This window comes from Primulina eburnea, unplaced genomic scaffold (genome assembly GCF_022965805.1).
Source record: "Primulina eburnea isolate SZY01 unplaced genomic scaffold, ASM2296580v1 ctg424_ERROPOS1667910, whole genome shotgun sequence".
Classification (NCBI taxonomy): domain Eukaryota; kingdom Viridiplantae; phylum Streptophyta; class Magnoliopsida; order Lamiales; family Gesneriaceae; genus Primulina; species Primulina eburnea.
Window position 1 is genome coordinate 2,568 of NW_027331236.1, and position 17,598 is coordinate 20,165.

The 17,598-nt window shown below is 37.2% G+C and overlaps 1 long non-coding RNA gene across 2 annotated transcripts in view; it reads left to right on the plus strand.

The window, feature by feature from the left end:
* The first annotated feature begins 1,501 nt into the window (after positions 1 to 1,501).
* The window catches only part of LOC140821116 (uncharacterized), a 33,186-nt gene continuing 17,089 nt past the window's right edge, over positions 1,502 to 17,598 (plus strand). Inside the window, exons 1-3 of one of the 2 annotated variants that reach the window (XR_012115642.1) lie at positions 1,502 to 1,718; positions 5,050 to 5,183; positions 6,641 to 7,007. This is a non-coding gene — a long non-coding RNA (uncharacterized lncRNA). Of the gene's footprint in view, positions 1,719 to 5,049; positions 6,359 to 6,640; positions 7,008 to 17,598 lie in introns of those variants that run through there. The other variant, XR_012115641.1, reaches the window with a different exon arrangement.

Sequence of the window (17,598 nt, forward strand, 5' to 3'; positions counted from 1 at the left end):
GTCTTCTAGTGGAGCCTACTTGAGGTGGTAGAAGGGGTGACGTTGGAGCAATTAAAGTCTCCGAACATCTATAAACATATCTTGTGTAATTAACTGTTTAACATTTAATTTCAAACTGATTTGATCAGTTCGAGCTGTTATCAGCTCAGTTATCACCATAATCGAGCTGATATATGCAAGAACTGATCTCCCTTATATCATGTATCAGTTTACACAAGTTAAAAGATTTAAACTGATTAACTTTCTCAACGAAGGATTACTTAGAGTATTTTCCACTTAGAACACGAGCTATTGCAGCTCATTGAAAATATTGTGTTTGAAGTACCTTCAAAGGTGCCCGAACTGATCCATCATAATCAAATTGTCCTAGAAATTCGGATGGAAGATGTTAAGCGCATCTGCAACAAAATCATTGAAGTTATCAAGGGCATTACCTTTGAGTAGGTTGCTGCTAATCTACTTTTGACTTGTTCAAAGAACGTCAGGCTAAACAAAATTTTTCTATCAACAAAGATGTGACTATGATGATCTTTCAACTTTCTGGTCTCAAATCCAATTTTGTCAAAACTCAATTATTTGAATTTATTCATCTTGAAAATTCACACTTTTCCAGACCCATAAAACAAACGGGTCAGAAAAAGCGCTGCAAAAAAGGGGAAGAAGATGCAAGAAAAAGATCGGAAGCAAAACCTATACAAGATCAAGAAAGTGAAGTGGAGGAAATCAATGTTGAGGAATATACTTAAAACAACATATTTTTTAAGCTCATCTTTAATTGACTGTGATTACTATGCATTTGTATGATCTTGATGTTCTCACTTTTCTTATATACGCTCTTATCTTATTTTTATCCGCTTTATAATCTTTTGGTTTTGAAATCCCCATAAAAAGAGATATTGTTAAGGAAATCTTAATTGTGGTGATGGACTGCTTAAGAAAAACCAAAATCTTAAAGGCAATTAGAACTTTATTTCTAGTGAACCAGAATTGTCTAGTTTTGCTAATTGTCGGGTTTTGTTAATTTTATGATTAAGGATAACCAGAACACTCACTAAGAAAAAACTCCAATAGTCAGTCAAAATCTAGTTTCTTTTCATAACATGTCAGATAGACATCAAATCATATAATCTTCCATAAAAGACTATTTTATCCGTTTTATTTATACTATCTATAAGATGATGTCTTTATTTAATGTAGCCGTTTATATAATAGTACAATTTTAAAAGGTAAAAAACACAATCAATCAAGAAGAACATTAGTTGTTGACGCGCAAGTGTATTAAATTTGAATTAAATACTATGAATAAAAACTCCGATTAGGAAAAAAGAAATTGTAAGTGAAATTTATCTAAACTAAATTAATAAATAAAGCATAGTGATATTTACTTTTTTTATGTACATTGGATTGAATTCTTTTTTATTTTTCTATTTCCTAAAAAATATTATATTTTAAATTACATTCCATTTTTAAATAATTGAACTTGTACATTGTTCTACACAGATTGTACATCCAATCTAAAACTCCTCGAAGACTGCCTTCATCCCTCTTTATCTGCTTTCTTGTACAGAGTAAAAAGTAGATGAATACAAGCCGCCGCTTCGGTCTCCGCCTCATCCGAAGATGGGGCGGACGTCAGTGTCATTCAATTCGACGGAAGGTGTTTCTTACACCGGTGGCCGTGGCGGCACCGGTCGTCATGACAAAGTCGATGGACTGGGGTATTTTATATTACTTTTTTTGTATATATTGCATATTTTACGTCGGAGTTAATCTTTTTTGGCATTATTCAGTGCGTTTACTGTGTATTGTGTTAGAATCTACTCTAGAATAAGCTCTGCATTTTCACCTTCTCCGTTTGATGTCAGGTGTAAAAGATGGTTTATATTTTCTGCGGCTGCAGCACAATTTAGTTTCATATTGGAATATGCTGAATGAAAGTTAATTCTTTCACTCTATGCTTTATGGAACAAATTTTGATGTTGGATTTATGCTCACGGAGCTCATGTTTTCGCCGAATGCCTCGAGAACCGATAGAATGGGATGGCCATTGTTGTTCCACAGTTTCATTCTTTTCAGAAACTAAGGACAAATTTAAGTGGAAAGACTGAAAGAAACATGTGGAAAAATAAGGAAATAAAAAATGATTATATTTTAAGAAAAAGATTAGAAATGATGAATAGAAAAGAGTTTGAAAAAGTAAAGGATTTATGTCCTAGAAAGATGGAGATCGTGATAATTTTTCTTATCAGAAATGGTATTATGATAAACTTGATTCTCGATCTTTCAATAACTTTAATAGTTCTTAAGATGAAATAACTTATATCCTCTTCGTTGTGTCTTCAAGAGTCACTAACAGTTCACTAACAGTGCACTTATCTTTTATTGAGTTGATTATTATGTACTATTGATTAATAAATAACTTTTTTAAGGAATGCCTTCACAAATATGTCATTCCTTTGACGATATTCGAAGTAGGAGTTGTATTTTTTTATCTTATTGTTTTTATTAACATTGCTATTTGCCAATTTTTATGGGTAAATTTACTAATTAAATCATTTATACATAGCTGCAACATGCTTTAACAGCTTTTCGTGATGAGTCAAAATTTTGCATTTAGATTTTTAACAAAAACTGTAAAGATCACCATGTGACCACTCCGTCATATTTCCAGCACACTGACCACAAGGACTCTTCCTGCAAACCATCATAGGGCTCATTCGATTTTTGACTTAGTTAATGAAAGCTCAGATTCCATCCCCCTAAGCACATGGAAACATAATTTTTGGTCCTCATCAAGCTTCCAATACCAAGGGCAGTCTCCCCTGAAGCCAAAAAATGACATTTACTCGTTATGTTTCTAAAAATCATGTTTGACCCCCTTAATTCTTTTGATTTGTCCCCATCTTAATGGCTCGCCTCCCTTTCCTGGAAATCCTTGGTCCACTCCTGCCTATACAGCCGTTTGACAGAGTGCTGAGTTTGCATAGAGTTATAGATTCTATAAACTTTGTTGCTAAGAACTCAAAGCATGCATGTATGAAAATAAGTGGATTACACAAATCTGCATGGACATCGACGAAAAAAATTTGTCTATCTATTTTGGAGAGCTAATTGTGAATTTCAACATTGAATTTTCCTGAATAACATTGTCATAGTGTGTATTTTTTTTGTCAAAACACGATAAAAAAGATTTGAACAATAAAGCAACAATACTTGTAACATTGTTTCCTAGACAATCAAGGTTCACAAAATCCTAGATATTCTTGTAATCTTATTTACTATAAATCCTAGTGTAATCCAGTCTGTATTTAGCATAAACCAAGCTGCTTTAAAATGCAACGATTCAGTTATATGTGTGAATGCAGAGACAATTATGACTAATTTGGCTTTGAGTAAAATAAAGCCAAATTTTCCAGTCCGTCCTTGTCTGATCCCTTCTGTCAGTTTTTCAATTTGTATAACCCTTAATACATATGAACAATCATAAAGCAACAATAACGGTAACATTGTTTCATAAACACAATCAAGGTTCACAAAATCGTAAATGTTCTTGTAATCTTAGCACAAATTCTAATGCCATCCAATCTGTAATTTGGTGAAAAACATTAAATGATATTTTCCAGTTATATGTGTCCAAATTCATTGAAAGTTAAAGCTAACCATTGTTACAATTCTAACTAACTAGGAAGGGCTTTCAATTTTCTAGTCTCTTAAGTCAGATCCCCCTGTAAGTATATATATCTCTTCCCAGAATTATATGTTTTTGCTTCCCTTTGATTTCCTTAAATCACCAAAATCAGTTCTTTTTCTCCACTTCTCTGCAACTCTATTTACCTTTGTGCTAAAAACAACAAATGGAAAGAGGCGATTTTGTATGTATTTATGTGATTTTCCTTTTACTATATATAATTGAATGTATGTCAACTTACTCTGGGAGTCTAGGGTTTTGGTTAGATCAATTCATTTACTGATTTTTTTGTGTAAATATATGCCCATCTTTTCTGTGTAGGGTTCCTTCATATCATTACATCGGGTGTTTCTCATTTCAATTTTGAACAAGCTTTTATTATTTTTCTGGCCTCTTTCACTCAATGTCATTTTGATTAACTATCCAGGTTGATTAAGTTTTTTTTTTCTATTGTTTTTGTTTGATTCACTCATGGGGTTTATTCTTGATAATTGGTTTTTTTGTGGGTTTCCCCAATTGTTATGTGTTACTCACTAATATTAAGATACATTAGATGATCTGAAGCATTGACTAGTATTCATAAATCTTTTCCCTTCTTTTTGGCTTTGGAAGGTGCGAAAGTAGATGGCTGTAGTTTTGGGCTTCCGGTAACAAAACTAATGTTAAAAAAATTGTGTTGACAAATCTGGTTTTTTGTGTGTTCTGGTATTACTGATGAATGTGCTCTGTTTTTTTGATTGATTTGATTTGTAAAATTTTGATGAAAGTTTCTGTTTTGTTTGTTTAGAGTTAGCAACGCATAAGAATTAGGTCTGGTTAGGTTTTTCGCGCTAATTCTGTTTGCAGATTTCAAAAGTTGGGTAACTTTTTGTATTCTGACGTGGTCTGGCTTGGAGCTTAAATATTTCCATAATTTAGTTTTCCGTTAGTTGGTTTGTTTTTGTTGCCTTATTATAAATGTCGTTGTGATGTTTCCGTACGATTCATTCAATGTCATATGCTGGAGATGGACTTACATGATGACTTAAATCACAACTTTCAACGACATAATAGGAAATGAAATCTCATATAGCAATTGTGCATTGTATTTGTCGTTATGTTACTTTTTGAAACATAAGTCTTTCTTTCATGTTTTTATTCGCATATCTTAGGTCATGGTTCTACGTCCCCATATTTTTGTGATTGCACGTTTTTTAATCTATTTTATTTTTTTAGAAATCCGCTATCAATATTATTGGTTGTCGCATTTGTGATCATAATTTTAGGCATTTAAGATTGATAGTGTTGTGTGTTGACATTTTTCATGTTTTTCATACAATGACTTACATGACTTCCCTTGATCCCTTGTTCCAACTATGCAGCCTGGGACTCCTACGAAGGCCACCAGTTTTCCAGGCGATACTACTATGAGTCACCCATATTATTTGACACCTGGAACCAGTACCCAGATCATTCTCAATCACCCAAGCGCCTCTGCAAGCGTGACTGATTCATGGTACTGCCATACTTAAATATTATTCCATTTATTAGTTTTTTCTATGTGGGTTATACTCAATTACGGCATATCACTAATCAATGATGAAATCCATTTGATGATCCGAAACTTTTGACAATTTGTTCCCTTCTTGCTTTGGAAGGTAGAAGGGGGTGATTAGGAGATTGTGCTGCATTTAACAAAAAAAACCCCGAAAGACATTGGTTTATGGTTTTAGATTTCAATGATAAACTTGGTATAAATGATGTATAAGCCATAAGGTGTGCATTTTGATCATAAAAATGAATAGCATCAGTGAATATTTATTCAATTTGTTTGAAAGATGTTGCAAGTTCTGTTGCGCATGCTTAGAATTAGCAATGCACGAGAATGTAGGCCTGCTTGGGGTTTTCACGCCAACTGTATTTTCAAATTAAAAATTTCAGTATAGGGATAAACCTGGAGTTCGATATTTATTTTTTCAGGTAAGCTGGTTTATTGTTGTCGTCATTTCAAAAATGCCTTTGGGATGTCTCCAACAAAGAATTGGATGTCATCTGTTGGAAATGGATTGACATGGTTCATTAAATCATAATTTCAAATATTTAAAAGTAATGAAATACCCACATAGCAATGACACACTTGTTTTTCGTTATGCAACTTCTCAAAACTTGGCCTATAACTCATGGTGTTCGCCACTGATATAAAAAAATCATCTAATTGAATCGCAGAATTCCTTGTATGAAGTTTCATGAAAAATTTGAAAATTCTTAATCATAGTTTACTTTTGGACTTTTTCCCCCTTGAATGCTTTATACTATTTCAGTTATACACTCTCGTAATGTGTATGAACGGAATTTTTTGTCCGCATATTTTGTTATTTTCTCATAATCCATGAGTCGATCTAGAGGTCGGTAATCTAGTTTGTTGGTGGTGGTTGTTTTAATTACCACATTTTCAGTGACATATGATTGACTTTGTCGACTTTTGTTCTTTTTTTCAATTCGAAGAATGCTGTGACCTTCATTTGGTTAATGTCAAAGGTGAAAGTTTCAGTTGCGCATGCTTAGACTTGGCAACACGTGAAAATCTAGGTCTGCATGGGATTTTTGCGCTATATTCATATGCAGATTAAGAAGGTTTTTTAATTTTCTGTTCGGTTGTGTATTTTGGTTGAGCTTGAAAAAGTTTGGTAAGTTAATAATTCCCAGTAGTTGGTTTGTCATATATCCCATTGGGATGTCTCCAATGAACATAATGTAACCCTAAACTCTAAATGCCTAAAGAAAATGTATTCCCCGTGTGGTTTGTCTTTGTGTTACTTCTTGAAACATATTATTTTTTTAATTGCTTTTACCACGGGCAAAAGATCATATCATCGAATGGCAGAATCCGTTTGTTGATCTTCGTGACCGATTTGAATATTCATTATCATTAATCTACGTTGTGGGACTGTTTTTCCCTTGAATGGTTTTCAGTTATCCCCCACGCCAATCTCTTCCACCGAGGACTCCAGCGGCTGCCTCTGATTTACACGAAATTAATCTATTGCCTCCTCGTACTCGGAATCAAACACAAGCCGGAATCATATTATGCCTTCCTGCACAACAAACTCGGTCCAAAACTAAGAAGCCGCGGACAATTCCTAAAAATCCGCCACCTCAAAATCTTGAAAGGCCCAAGCAGTTGACTCGTGATGAGACTCGTCGTATGCTGATGGATAAGGCGAGGACAGAAATCACTCGTTATCTCGATCAATGACTAGTTTTTGGCCTCTTGGAACTTTGATTATTTTCTTGTTTGCAGATCTTCTCTGCAACTGAATATCAAGATGATGCTAGCCTGTAATATTCTTTACAGTTTGTGAGATGTGTAATTGATACTTCTGTTCTTAAAGAATTTCCTGTGCCCAGACAGAATCAACTTCTATTGTTAAATTAATTTCATTGGCAATCTACTAAGATTTTATTTAAGCAAATGAAAAGAAATTTTATTGTCCGACTTTTTTGGGGTAAATTGGATGCCTTTTCTCTTCCAATTTACACAACTGAGTCATCATTTAGAGTATACAAATACATTTTACATTATTAAATTAGATTTTTAAAAAATAAGATAAGATTTGAACTAAGATTGTAAAAAAAATTACGAATAAATATAATTGTGTGTATATTATATGATATCTATTTGGCAAGGAGTAAAATAGCTTTAGATGGATTATCTATATGTAGAAATTTCACAAAATGTGGCTTTAGTTGTGCACTGGTATTGTGAAATATATTTCAAGAATATATCTTAAGCTACTACACTCCATTCTTATGACTAAGATAACATTTTACATCGTTATGGGGTGCAAATAAAAAAAATGTGTACTTAGCATAATTTTTTTAAAATTTTGAAAAATGAGTAGATGTGACATATCTTCGACATATTTTCAATGTTTCGATAAACAAAAAAACGTTAATCGGAAAGTTTTCATATGCAATTCAATTCCTAGGTTCGAAAAACTACATACTTTTTATAAGTACATACATTTACGACAAATCAAATATCTTTCTTACAAATATAAGTGATAGAGTAATGATATAATAAAGATATGTGAGAGAATGAATTGAAAGATATAAATACCTAACTATTTTTAACTTTAATTATGACAGAGCTCATCAAAAACTAATTTTGAATATATTTTTTAGATTTTTTATCAAAGATTATCACTTTGTGGCATTGTTTAGGGCCTGTACTATGTATCGTGTCACAATCTGTTCTAAAATTAGCGTTGTCATTTTTACCTTGTTCGATAGATGTATGGTGTAAAACATATTTTGTTTTTCTTTGATGTCGAAATGTGCAAAAACCCAAATTGATCCCTAATGTTTAACAAAAACTGAATTTGATCCCTTTTCTTTGGACGTTCACAAATTAATCATTTAACTTTCAAAAAATTTCCCAATCAGGTCCTCTAGGTATAAATATTTTCAAAATTACTCAAAATACCTTTGTTTTATTATTATTAGAAAATAATTATACAGAGCCTAGGATTTTTATTTCAGACATATAAAATTATCATTATTTAGTAACTTTTCTTGCTGAGGAGGAGATTTTCTCAAAATATGGATAGAATATACGCCTGAGATGTATTTTTTTTAGGTTTATCCTAATATTTTGGAATACTGAAACAAAAAGATTTAACAAAGGCTAGATATCGAGACAACTAGGAACATATCAAACTACCGAGGTAAAAATATGATTCAAAGTAACAGATTCCTAGAAATAGTCCTGGATTCCTCTAAACTCTCGGGACATTCTAGAGAAATCCAAAAGATAGTACAATTATGACAGTCAACTATACTATGTACTAGAGGTGTCAATTCGGTTGGGCCGGGTTGAGCAATAGTACTATTCAAAAATTACTCTAACGACCCGAAAACCCTATCAACCCGAACCTGAACCCGAATCAATCCGATCAACCCATCAATCCGTATAACCCGCTTTTGAATATTTTTAAAGAAAATTAAATAAAATTCAATAAATAATAATAATATTTTAATTTAAACACATAATAACAAAATATCTTTCATATATATGATTTAAATTTGAAAGTCTAATAGTAGAAAAATAAAGTATATTTACTAAATCAAATAAAAAATTATTTAAAAAATAAAAAATGTTCAAAATAAATATTAAATTATGAAAATTTATGATATAAATATACAATAAATATTTTTTCAGACATAAAATATAAAAAAAAAAATGTAGGCAATGTTTATTAATTATATATATATATATATTTAAAAAAAATTAAATTTTTGGGCAACCCAGGTTGACCCGAACACAACCTAACCCGATCATTTTTTTCGGGTAAGCTATCGGGTCCAACCCGATCTGACCCGAACTCGGAAACCCCAAACCCAAACCTTATTTTTTCGGGTTGAACCGTGTCGGGTTGGTGGGTCCGTGTCTGATTTTGACACCCCTACTATGTACCACATAAAACTAAAGAAATCATTGAAAAACAAGAAAAATTATTGAGACGTTAAAAATACTCAATCAAGAATCCAAACTCCAAAACAACAATCAAATTTTTGTTAAAGGACCCCGGAAGGAAGGTTACCACCATCTTTTGGTAGTGAATCTGTAATGTCCGAGAATTAATCACTGTAATTAACGATGATTGATTTATAATTTCATGTGATTATAAAAAAATTAATCGGGACACGATTTGAGTCGGCGTAACACGAATTATGTGCGAGGATAGTACCTCTCGCGCACATGCGCGACATGAGATGCGCACATGCGCGAAATGGACAGAGGGACTCGCGCATCTGCGCAGTGGGTGTGCGTGCATATGCGCGAGCTGTGCGAGCCATGTCCAAAGAGCCTCACGCATATGCACGACGTGTATCCGCGCATATGCGCGAGACAACACGAGAGTTTGCATTTTTGAACATTGGTGTCGCGCATATGCGCCGAGTAAGGGCGCGCATATGCGCGAGATTCCGTGTAGACACGCGCCAGGGCTTATCGCCTCGCGCATATGCGCGGAGGAGGGTCGCGCATATGCGCGAGACGTGTTGCGTGAAGGGTGCGCCATTTGCCTTGCTGCATGTACGTGGATGTGTGTGTATATATATATACACACACACACACACACACACACACACTCGTTATAATCTTCAGAAAAACGAAAAGTGAAAGAAACTCTTGAGAAAATTGTTCTTGAATCTTAGGATCGCGATTGTGCAAAATCCGTCCGTCTGATTTTAAATCCGACTTCAGTACCGAGTTTCTATCAACGTAGGCTAAAAATGGACGTAAGTTTTACTACGTTTTGACATGTTTTGAAATTATGATGTTGTTGGAATTGAATACACGTCATATATGATGTTCTTGACATGTTAGATCGTAGAATCGAAGTCATGATGAAAAACAGACTGATTATGGAATTGTTATGATTTTCTGAAGTAATTGACTGAGATATGATATCAGATTTTATCAGTATTGAATATGATTTGAGGGAATTATTATCTGGTAATGTTGTATTGACCGGGATATCGGGATTGTGCGGTTATACCGTCGATTTTGAATTATTGATCAGATTGGTATCAATTTGAGCGGTATATTGATATGATATCATTGATATTGCCATTGCCAGATTGAGGGATTGACAGAGTTTGGATTCCAGACCGAAACTGCAAACGAAAGGTATAAGTCAATGTGGTATTGGGACATCGACTCAAGTAGGATGTACTTGAGTTTCCCTAAATCACATACTTATGATTATGTTTTATCATTGTGTTTATTGATTTGATTAAATGCATGTTCTATGGATTTATAGGAGCATGCATTGGACGAGTAATCTTGTGACAAAAATACCTGATAGTGGCGGGGTAGCCACGGGTACATTGCACGATGTCACAAGATAGTATATTGGCGATAGGACCACAGTCTATGACGGATAGGTCAGGACACTGGATGTTTGGTTATATCGACTTGGATAGAACTGAAGTTTTTTCTATTACTGTTTGTCGATATAGGAATACCAACATCCCAACACTGGATGTTTGGTTATATCGATGTGGATAGAACTGTAGTCTTTTCTATTACTGTTGATCGATATAGGAATACCAACATCTGGAAACCCGGATCCCTAGGACTAGGATTGAGTCTAGTCTGAGTCGTGGAGTCACGAGCATTGTCGACAATTTGATATTGATTTTCTTCCAGATTTTGATACATATTGTTATTATATGTTCATGCTTTTATGTTTATCATATGATGACATGTTTCGTTGATTTATACTGGGATTTATTATCACTGAAATTATCCGGCTGTTGTCTTGTTTGTATGTGTACATGACAACAGGTGGGACAGGATCAGGGTCCAGGAGATTAAGAGAGATCGTGATTAGAGTGGAGGCTACGGACTTGGAATAGAGATAGGGTTTTGACACTTGATATGTAATTGTTAACCCTAGTTTGAATACTTTTGTATATAGTACCGGATTTGTACTTTTATACTGATATGTGTAGGACTTTATTTCACTACGTTCCGCATTTAAAAAAAATTTAGACCATGTTTTAGAATTGATTAATTAGTCCCAATGACGATTATGAACATGATTAGCGTCCGGGTCTCCACAGAACCCTTATTACATCAGAGAGAGAAGGACAAGCATTTGAAAAACCTCTAATCGACAACGAAAAAATGGTCAGTCTTAGCAAACTGTCTAAGAAAAGAAAACATTCTGATGATAACTATAGAGAGTATTGGTCTCGATGATCTACAAGATGTTGCAGAGTCTTTTGAAAACCGCAAGGTCGTAGATATGAAAATAAACACAACTGGAGGTGAAAATTCTATTATTATTAGAATACGTTTGCAAGAACCACCAAGAGAAAATGTGAGATCATATGATACAAACATGAGAGGAACCGGAACAAATTTCCAAACTGGTGGAAAATCACACCAGCGGGAACACGGTCAAGGAGAAATAAAATCCCCTTGCACCAAATACCTTATGGGAAGACTAACTAATACATCCTTATGGGTTTAGGCTTAACCTTGATGTACTGGACTTCAAAAGCAGAGAATATCTCATAGATGATAGGACATTAGCTCTTAGAATTGCAGCATGAACATTTGATCCCAATAAACAAGGATTCATTAAACTATTAGAAATGAGTTTGATGAGATCAGTCAAAATCGTCTTTGGCATGATTTTGGAAGAAACCAAAGTGTTTGAAACTTTATTCGGAAGTTTTACAAACTGAGCGTATAAGGATTGAACAAACTGATCAAGAAGACTGAAAAGAACTGATCTAAAAATACGAAAACTATTGGTTGTCTAACTGAAGATTAGTGCGCAGATAATGTAACTGAACTAAGATAACTGAACTATGTAGTCGACTGGATGATAAGTTGGAACTGATCAGTTTTACTACAATCAGTTGAGAGCTATCAGCTAATTCTATCGGATGTATCAAACTGATAGTTGGACACGTCATCAGTTAATAAATGTAACTATGAACCGACAACTGTACAAAAGCAGACTGCAACATGTAGTGGGAACGCTGCATTTCAGCAATGCTATAGTGTACGACTGTCAGAAGGATATTGACGTCGTAAACAACGGATAGAAAGATTCAAATGCACTCATTGTTACCATTGGAAGCAAAGCCTATAAATAGACAAGAAGAGCAGCTGAGATAATATAAGAAACCGAACTCCCAAGTTGTTATTCTGCTGAAATCACTAAGCTTTCTGTTCATATTCAAAAGATTTCAAAAGCTCACACTTAGCATAAACATTCATAGCATTCAAGGCTATATATTGAGCGTACAAGCACAAACACATATCATTGTAATATTTGATCTTATAGAGATCAGTTGTGCTAAGTAGTTTCAGATCAGTTGAGAACTGATAAACTGTATTGAAACTAAGAGTTTCATTTTGACATTGTTAAGTCCAAAACTGAAGGGGGTATGTATAAGTTTTGTATTGATCAAAGTTTTTTAATGAATATCATATCTTCTAGATAAAAGGGGTGACGTAGGAGTGATTGAAATCTTCGAACATCCATAAATCTTGTGTCTCTTAATTTCAGTTATATTTTATCTGTCAGTCAGTTTATTTTTGCATTTTCATTAGTTAACTGATTGATATTGAAATAACAAGATTTTCGATTTCAGTTTATCACTAAACTGACTCATTATTTGAAAAGGTGCTAAAATTGTAGAGTATTTATTCAACCCGCCTTCTAAACACTCTTTCACATACCAACCGATCCTATCAAGTGGTATCAGAGCAGTTGAATCTTGTTCCTGAATATTCCTATCTACAAAATCTGATCACCATGTCTTCATTTAACAAAATTCCAATTTTCTCAAGAGAAGAGTTTGATTATTGGAAGATTAGGATGTAGGTTCATCTAGCTGCACAAGATGATGACACGGTATGTCATTAATGACGAACCCATGAGAATAATGAAAGCAAACACTGTTGTTACCATAACTGATGGTGCACCCAATCATATTGAGAAATAAAGTGAGGAATGGACAGTAGAGGACAAGAGAAAAGCCAATTTGGACAATGTGGCAAAAGATATCTTGTACACAACGCTGGAAAAAATCACTTTCAGCAAAATAAGATGTGCAAGACTTCAAAAAAAATCTAGGAGAAGTTGATTCAGCTCTGCGAAGGCAATGAGCAAACCAAAGAAAACAAACTTTCAGTTGCTGTTCAGAAGTTCGATAATATACAGATGTAGACTGGAGAATCTATGAACGAATATGATGAGAGAATTAGCAGCATCATAAATGAACTGAATGAACTTGGAAAAATGTATTCTAACAAAAAAATTGTACTAAAAGGTGTCTGAGGTCTTCCCAAGGAGTAGGATGTTAAGAGTATGGCCATGAGAGAATCAAAGGACTTGAAAGAGAACCTTCCACACTAGCAGCTGTAGTATCCCGATGCCTAAATTGAGTAATTATTGGATTAATTATATTCTGCGAGTTCGGAAGGAACGAACCAGGATCGGACCGTCCGAAGAGGTTCGGATCGTCCGAAGTGGGTTCGGATGGACCGTTCGGTTCGGTGTCAGACCGAGTCTTGTCAACAGTAGACCGTGTCAGGGTTCGGATCGTCCGAAGAGGTTCGGATCGTCCGAAGACAGGTGGCTGGACACGTGGAAGACATGCAGAGTTCGGAACGTCCGAAGTGGATCGGATCGTCCGAAGTGCACAGGATCGGATCTTCCGAAGTGGATCGGATCGTCCGATCGTCGTCTATAAATAGAGGCGCGAGGCTTCACTTTTCAATTACCAATTCCGAGAGTTCCAGAGCGTTTTAGTCGTTTCTGATGGGTTTCTAGCTTTTCCCGAGGTTCGGGCACTAGCAGGGAGCTACTGGCTTTGCAGCGGAGCTGTGCTCTAGTTGGGAGCTAGCGGCATCAGTGGGCTGACTACGGACGCAGGTATGGTTCTGGGTTCCCTTGAGATTTGGGAGTATCTATTAGTCTAGTTAAGGCTTTTAGATGTGGTTTAGTGATATGGTATCACTTGGGTTGTAGGCTTGATTCTAGGGCTGATTGCTAGGATCTACTGGTTTGAGGTACGGAAGTACTATCCGAGATATCCTGGTTGAGTATGCTTTACTATGTGTTGCATGTTTATGTGTTGCATTATTATCTGACATATGATGCATGGTTTATTATGCGGCATTTGCATAATCATGTTGGGCCTGTTTATCTTTTGAGATAGCCTGTTCAGAGGGTGCTCAGCCCTCGGTTGTTGTGGATGGTTGGACCCCGTTGGCCGACGGTGGTCAGGATACCGGTATATCCACAGGTTTATGGTATGGGAGCCACCTCCTGGTGCGACGGCGCAGAGTGCTACATACCTTGACGTCATTTGCCTGAGCAGTTTTTCGTTATACCCAGACCCTGGTATCCAGTACATTTTGCATACATGCATGTCATAGTCTTGTATACTCATTCTTTCGGTACTGAGCGTTTTATGCTCACGTCCTCGGTTTATCTCTGTTTTGGACACCCTATTCGATGGGGCAGGTCTCAGGTTGGACGGTCCAGGAGGGAGAGGACAGGGAGCTAGCAGGGGTTGACCTGTAGTTGCTGGTATTTTATTCTTGGGATTTAGTTTGATTTGGTTGTTTTAGTATTCGTACTTACTGATTCGATCGGGCTGTATATGTTGTTTTTCCGCTGTTTATCTGATTCAGTTTTATTAAGTTAATTGCATGCTTAAGTTCTGATTAGTAGGTGATTCTGGAACGGGTCACTACATTTATGGTATCAGAGCATGCATTAAGATTTTGGGATTTAGAACTGTTCTTTTGGGTCTAATCTCTGGTGACTTTTTGTAGAGATGTCTGGTTTTGACGACGATGCTAGTAGTCATGGCAGCGTGGGACGCTGGGGAGACCGCGACGATCGGGAGCGTCGTCGAGAGCATCGGGAACGTCGTCCACACCGACGAGATGAGCCTCGGAGTTTCAGTATGCATAGGTTCTTGCAGATGGGGCCGAAACCTCTTTCGGGCGGCGAGACTCCGGATGTTGCGGAGAACTGGCTTGAGAGGATGGAGAGCTGTTTCAAGTCTTTCCAGTGCTCGGCGGAGCAGCAGATAGATACCCTTGATTTCTTGCTGGAGGGCGGTGCACGTAAGTGGTGGAGGTCTACCTCTGCACCGATAGTTCAGCGACAGGGCCGAGTTCTTTGGGCCGATTTCCGAGCTGCTTTCATGCTGCTTTACTTTCCGCCAGCTCTTCTGCAGACCAAGGCGATTGAGTTGATCAATCTGAAGCAGGGGAGTTTGTCTGTTGATGAGTATCAGCAGAAGTTCTTTGAGTTGCTCCCATATGTTCCGCACGTCAGTGACAATGCGGTGGCCAAGTATAATCATTTTCTTCAGGGCCTCAATCAGGAGATTTATGATCGGGTCGTGGTCTGTGATGATCCGAAGTCGTATGAGGGCCTTGTGAACCGTTGTCGCCAGGCAGAGGGCAGTTTGCTGAGGGGTCGAGCCATGCAGTCTGCTCGTCCTACTAGTTCTTTGGGTCCCCGTGCCCAATCATTTAAGAAGGCTGGATCTACTTCTTCTTCCTCTGGATCTGGAGGAGTTCACCATTTTGGGAAGAAGAAGGGCCCGTGTCAGCATTGCGGGAAGGACCATCCGACAGAGCGTTGTCGCAGAGTTGCGGGTGCTTGTTTCAGGTGCGGTGAGATGGGCCACATGAAGAGAGATTGTCCACAGATGGGTGGAGGATCAGGATCTGGTTCTCAGGCTTCAGTTCATCAGAGGCCACAGCAGGGACAGTCTACTCAGGGCTCTAACCTCCGACCGCGTACTCAAGGGCAGGTCTTTGCTCTTAACCAGGATCAGGCTGCTGAGGAGAACGAGAGAGTTATTGCAGGTATTTGTAATTTATGTGGATTACCTGCTTACGTTCTCATTGATACTGGTGCATCGCATTCATTTATATCTGCGAGGTTTGCTAAGCGTCATGCTTTACCTTTCACTTCTTTGGACATTGTGGTATCTGTTTCCACACCGATGGGTCATTCGGTGTTAGCTAAACGTCTAGTGATGGGTTGTCCTCTAGAGTTTGAGGGTAATATCTTAACTGCTAATTTGATGATTCTTGCGATGGAGGATTTTGATTGCATTCTGGGAATAGATGTGCTGACTGTGTATAGAGCTACTGTGGACTGTTACCAGAAGTTCGTGCAGTTTCGTCCAGTGGAGGGCGACAGTTGGTTTTTCTATGGAGAGGGAGCGCGACCCCCGATGCCTGTGGTTTCTGCTCTGAAAGCCTGTCGTGCCTTAGAGTCGGGCGGGGAAGGCTACCTTATCTATGCTATTGATTCGTCCGCAGACAGTGTCGGGGTCAGTGACATTCCAGTGGTTTGCGATTTTCCGGATGTTTTTCCCGAGGAGATTCCTGGTTTTCCTCCAGTTCGGGAAGTGGATTTCAGCATTGATTTAGTGCCAGGCACGGCACCAATCTCCAGAGCTCCTTATCGTTTAGCTCCATCAGAGATGCAAGAATTGAAACAGCAGTTGCAGGATCTTCTTGACAAGGGGTATATTCGACCCAGTGTGTCCCCGTGGGGAGCACCAGTTCTTTTTGTCAAAAAGAAGGATGGTTCTATGCGGCTCTGCATAGATTATCGGCAGTTGAATCGTGCTACGATAAAGAATAAGTATCCGTTGCCACGGATTGATGATTTATTTGATCAACTGCAAGGTACCTCTGTGTATTCCAAGATCGATTTAAGGTCTGGTTATCATCAACTTCGAGTTCATCAGGGAGATATATCAAAGACTGCATTCAGGACCCGGTATGGGCATTATGAGTTTCTGGTTATGCCTTTTGGGGTGACGAATGCACCAGCAGTTTTTATGGATCTGATGAATCGGGTATTTCGAGACTTCTTGGATAAATTTGTTGTGGTGTTCATAGATGATATCTTAATCTATTCGCGTGATCAGCGAGAACACGTACAACACTTGAGAATTATTTTACAGATACTTCGCGAGAATCAGCTTTATGCGAAGTTGAGTAAATGCGAGTTTTGGATTGACAGGGTTGTATTCCTTGGTCATGTTATTTCTAGCGAGGGAGTTTCAGTTGACCCGAGCAAGGTGGAGGCGGTATTGAACTGGTCGCGTCCGACGACAGTAGCCGAGATCCGCAGTTTTCTGGGATTGGCTGGGTATTATCGCCGCTTCATTGTCAACTTCTCTCAGATTGCTAAGCCACTTACTCAGCTCACTCGGAAAGATGTTTCATTTGAGTGGACATCAGAGTGCGAAGAGAGTTTCTTGGAGCTTCGCAGACGGTTGACATCTGCGCCTGTTTTGGCCTTACCGGCTGGATCTGGTGGTTTTAGTGTTTACACCGACGCCTCTTTGCAGGG